The sequence below is a fragment of the Stegastes partitus genome, unplaced genomic scaffold (assembly GCF_000690725.1).
Source record: "Stegastes partitus isolate 25-593 unplaced genomic scaffold, Stegastes_partitus-1.0.2 Scaffold1055, whole genome shotgun sequence".
Classification (NCBI taxonomy): domain Eukaryota; kingdom Metazoa; phylum Chordata; class Actinopteri; family Pomacentridae; genus Stegastes; species Stegastes partitus.
Window position 1 is genome coordinate 131,480 of NW_007578786.1, and position 5,463 is coordinate 136,942.

The following is a 5,463-nucleotide window of genomic DNA, read 5'->3' on the forward strand; positions in this document are numbered from 1 at the left end:
CCAAAACACAATAAACAAATTAGAGATGCATTTGACCGATAGCATGAGCACGAGTTGCATTTCTTCCACATTTTTTATAACATGAGTTCCTTTGGCCACAGTAATTGTATGTTGAAAAACTGATATTGTGACGGCCCTAATGTAGGAATATATGTGACAGATGGAATTAAATGGATTTAAAATTCAATCATGAAGTAGCTTAAATAAGGAGCTGGAGCATGCTGAAAACAGAACATGTTAGGAGATGCTTTATTTAGCAAACCCAACAACATTTCATGATGCACAATACAATTTTGAGAAACCACAACAACATCTTGCGAAATGGAAATGGCAGTAAAATCTAAACCGACCTGGTATCTGTCCAGTGATTAAGAATCTCTGTCCCTACTTTGTTAGTTTGTGTTTTCGGTCACGTTATGGGATTGTTGTTGTGTTTTACACCTCAGGCTCACAGTAGAAACAGAATAAAAGTGCATGACAGTGCAGAGTAGGATGATTTTTTTTTTTTAATTTTAAAGGTTAAATTGGGCAGAAACTGTCAGCCACCAATACTAAACAAACAAAAATGAAAATACTCTTCAGATAAACTATAGTAAAAGAGGCCACAGAAGTTACCAGAAGACTAGTCTTTGTCTACCTTTTGTTATATTTTGTTCATTTTATTACGTTTCTCTATACTGAACTTTGGGGGGCGTTACCCGGGAAACATTCACCCAATGGGCTGCTAGTATCCACTCTTAGGCCCGCCTTTATGTGGTTGCTATGCCTACTCCGCGTTTCTCTCTGACTGACGGACCCAGTAGCCAATCAGCGTGCAGCAGGGTGGGAGTTTGCGCTCGCGCTGAGAGCTGCCTGCTGGATTTCTACTATAATGCTCGAGCCGCTGAGGGCGCGCGCTGGTGTCGGACCGAGGCTGCCCAAAGACCGAGGATGGAAAATGTTCTGTAGGCGCTGTGTGAGAACTCTGTCCAGGTAATTAACTGCTCCTTGTCTTTCCTGCCCCCTCTGTGACTCGGAGGACTGCGCTAGCGCCCGGCTGTGGGAGATACGGAGCTCCGGTGGACACGCTTGTTTGACATATGAACGGAGGGAAATGCGGCTAACGCTGGAGGCACAACTTAACAACTAAATGTACGGGCTGGAAATGCACCGTGTAGCCCACAATGTGAACTTTAGCTGTGGGTAGAGGAATTTAAAAACGAGCGTGATACACCGAGGTGTGTCCCGGTGTGTTGTTTAGTGACTGTTGGACTTCATGTGTCTGGTGGCTCCAGCTCAGAGGTTATTTCTGCGGTCTGATGCTGCTTCGCTGTCATTCTGGGCATAATGAGGATTTCTAGTCATCCAGTGGCCTGAAATGGAAATCACAGAATTTCACAGAACAAAAAAATAAAATGTTTTTCTTGCACTCCTTTGTGCTGAGGAATTTTACTAGAAAAGTTTATACCATTCTGTAAATCTGTGCTTTAGCCAACACAGGACTGGTGTTGATATTTAACATAAAAAAAAAAAAGACATGTAAGTCACTGTGACTAGGATAATCAGATGCTGGACAATAGAGCTGAGCTGACAAGCTAAACTCACCTGATGATAACATCAGCTACACACAGGTAATGGTCAGGCTCACTTAGATATTAGAAAACCCTTCAGCAAACCCACAAACTGCATCAGAACCAGTCCTGCTTTCGCTGCTGGACGTCACCGCTCAGAGACACATTATGGGGTTTCTAGGTTAGCTGGAGTGAGAGCTGTTCATCACTGCAGATGTTGACTGGCCTGTGCTACACGTCCTGCGTTAACTCTTCCAGGTGTGGCAGGTATTTGTTGGAAAACCTGACCAGGAGACGAGCCTGTGGGTGCAAACAAGATGACTAAGAACAAACTGTTCAACACTTTCAGCTGTAATCTGACGTTCCAGTTCGATGCTGTCTTGAACTGTTGCTGTATTAACTGGCAGTGCAGGATAGAGCTGAACAACTCATTGATTAGGAATCGACTTTGTGCATCTTACTCGAGGTTTAACCTGCTGTGTCAATAGTTGGACAAATTCACGCCGTCCTCTACGTGTGATGGTCACGCTTTTCATCGCATTTCATGTGGTGATGCTCCGGCACGTGTTTTAATCTATTACACAGTGAACTAAAGCTTGAGTTAAAAAGAAATTAAACCGCAAATCAAATTACAATTGTGATGCAGGATCAAGGTTCTCCTTTACTAGCTTGGCCGTTTTTGTTTTATAACTTGAAAGACAAAATCTCTGCTCCAAAATATGAATTGTTCTGTAAATTCAAAGGAAGGAGCCTCAAACAAGCCTATTAATCAGATTAGCATTGAGCCACAACCTAAACTGTTATCAGATGGGAGCAATGGTAGAAAACACTAGAAAATAAAAACATTCTCATATTTCAATTGTGGTTTCTAAAATATTAGATTTTTAGTTATGAATGTGAATACAGGGGGTTTCATGTTGGCCTGCTGCTCTGTGACCACAGCGTTTGAATCTACAAACCTCTTTCTCTCTCCACGTTTCCTGTCACTTTCTACTTTACTCTGTCAAACACAGACAGAACAGGATGAAATCATCTTTGACAAACATTCAGATTGTCTGTTGTGTGTTAGTTTACAGGACAGTAAATCTACAGAAGTCAAAGCCACACACTTGTTTAAGCAACCTCTGGGTTTGATGGTTTCACTGCATCACTTTCCTGACAGCACGAGTCAACCACTGTCTGGTTGCACCAAAGAAACCAGTCTGGAATTCCCCTCTGAGATGTTCGGTTTTTCACTCTGACATTTGACTTAGTATGCAAACAGCTATAACTTAAGCCGCAGGGTTTGCATCTTCAGCCTGTAGCACAGCTGTCTTCTGGTGCTGCAATGGTCCGTCTGCTGGTTTTGTTTTTCTCTCTCTGTTTCTGAAAGCAAATGGCAGGAGTTGAGAATAGTGCTCTCCCTCGAGCCTCGACTTCAACAGGAGATATTCCCTCCTCAGTGCTGAGAAACTGAGTGGGATGGAGAGAAACGAGTTAAAAGACTGGGTTTACTATCATTTATCTGTTTGTCAGGAGCAACAGTTGTCTTTTTTTTCCTCCTCTCCTCAGTTTACAGACACAATCTTGACATTTGATGGCTGTTTATTCTGTTCATCCTCTGACCAAGGACAACCTGTACGTCCACGTTGACCAGCACTGTGTGACGTGTTTACTGTGCCAAGGGTTTTTTTAATTAAATTGGCGGTTTTGACATCAAAACAAAAGAGTTTTTAAAGATGTTGAGAACCTGGTGTTAACCTCTGGATAGGGTTTGGCTTTAATTTTGCAGCAGTGATTCGTTGATTGATCGATAGCTGCAAACAGTAAGTGTTCAAAAATGTGATTTTGCAAACACAAATGACAGAAATTCTGCTTTTTCTTGTTTTATGTGGTAGTTAGCTCAGTGTCATTGGGTTAAATGAACCACTTCTGTGCTTTCTGAGAAGTTTGGCTGGCCGTTTGTCACTAGGCGTGTTTCTGTGGGTGATGATGGATAGAAAGCTGATAATTGGTTGAACCCAGTCGTGACATTTTTGTTTTCATCTCAGTGAAACGATGACATTCTTCTATTTTGCGAGATGTTGGCAGTGTCATAACACACTTGTTGAAAAACCAAAAGCAAGGACGCCTGTGAATCGCTCCAGCTGAGATACGTACCTGGTTATTTATGCAGCCACAGACGGTGAGGAGGCTGGCCACCTGAGAAGGCCATCGCCCAAACCTCTGGTGACATCCTCAAGCTTTTGCTGACTGGCGGTTTTCCTCACAGCTTCGCAGCACACAGCCAGCTACTAAACCACAAGCACTCCTGTAAAGCCTGGTTTTTACCCCTTGCTTGCAGAAAGGAGGGCGATGAGAGGAGCAGGTGAATAAGAAAAGCCCCCTGTTTTGCATTTAGATTTGAAAGGGCTAGATGTCTGTGCTGAGCCGACGCTTTATGACAACAACCTGCTGAACGGTCCTGTTGCTTGACGACTGAACGCTCATGTGCACGCAGCTGCAGCCATGCATATCTGATCAGCCGGGCTCCTCAGCATCCCTCACGACTCCTCTTTCTCTTTCTTTGACCCATAAAGATCTTATTACTATTACTTATTGTGATCCTGCCTTCCTCCTTCCCTATTGGCTCTCGTACAACACGTTGCAGGGTGCCCATGACAGATATTAATTATACATGTGTAGCCTGTCATGTGGGCCAGAGTGCTGCAAGGCCTCCCCTCGTCTCTGCCAAGCAGGGCAAGACCCAGAGGCAGGAAATGTGAGGCAGGAAACAGTAAAGCTGACCTGTTGCGTAATGAAAACATAAACAGAAGTCGTTCAAGTCAGAGCTCCTGATCTACAATGCAGTCCATATTAGCATTATGAGATATACATGGAGTGGAGTTAGAAGTTTAGACGGAACAGGTGACGACCTGCTGGGAAATCTTGTAAAAGCACAAAACCGTGACCTGTGCCTGAGGTTGTGAATGAGTCCAGCCAAGGTCCTCTGGTAGCAGATGGGAGGATCCTGGGGCAGGATGATGGAGTGGGCTCGCCCCTCCGGCTCTGGTCCTGGGTCTGTTTCTGGGTTACATTTCATGCTGTGCTCAGTAGGACAGCGTGATAAGGAGAAGGGAATTATAAAGAATATTATATTACTGGTTTACCTAACAGCCGCATGGAGGGTGATTTCAATTTGAGATTATTTTAATTACCTCAGAGTTGAACCAAAATCAGCCACGAGGAGCGAAACCTCTAATTAAACGACAGGCTGCATGTTAATTTAAAGTTGGACTCGGGAATGATCTTCATAATCTCTTGCTGTAAAATGCATTTAAAATGTTGTTTTATCTTTTTCCTATTTATTTTTCACGTAGCAGATATCAGATAACTACAGCTCAGGCAATTTGTTAATTAATCAAAGTGCAGGAAAATTTTCTACTTCAATTCCTAATCATAGGTTTATGAAGTAATTTATTAAGTCTAATAAATCGAGTATGTGTTGGTTTTGGACTGTTGGTCCAACAAAACAAAAATAAATTAAACAGCTTGTTCTTTAGATAACAAGATGGAACAATTAGGCAGGAATCATGAATTAAACTTAACCTGACAAGTCGTTGGAGCTAAAATGTCACATTTTAACATTTGCTTCTCAAATGGGATAATTGTAGAGAGACCATCATGATGGCTCTCACTCACATTTACAGTCAATGTAGAATCACCAGTTGGCTTCAGCACATCTGTGGACTGTGAGAGGAAGCTGGAGAACCCGGTAGGAACAGGCAGAACACGCACACTCCACTTTTCTTTGGGTTAAAGACTGTAATCGTTTCCGACGTCCAGCTAGACTAGAGTTGTGACCTTTGGCATCGGGTTATAGTGATGAGCACTTTGTAGATTTTCTAAACTAAATCAATTATTGATAGTTTAAAATAATCATTTAAAAAACTGA

At 42.7% G+C, this 5,463-nt stretch overlaps 1 protein-coding gene across 1 annotated transcript in view; it reads left to right on the forward strand.

The window, feature by feature from the left end:
• Positions 1 to 899: 899 nt before the first annotated feature.
• Positions 900 to 5,463, forward strand: part of fcho1 (FCH and mu domain containing endocytic adaptor 1) — a 75,883-nt gene continuing 71,319 nt past the window's right edge. The window contains exon 1 of the mRNA XM_008295529.1: positions 900 to 972. The gene's annotated coding sequence lies outside the window, so the exon portion shown is untranslated. The remainder of the gene's footprint in view (positions 973 to 5,463) is intronic.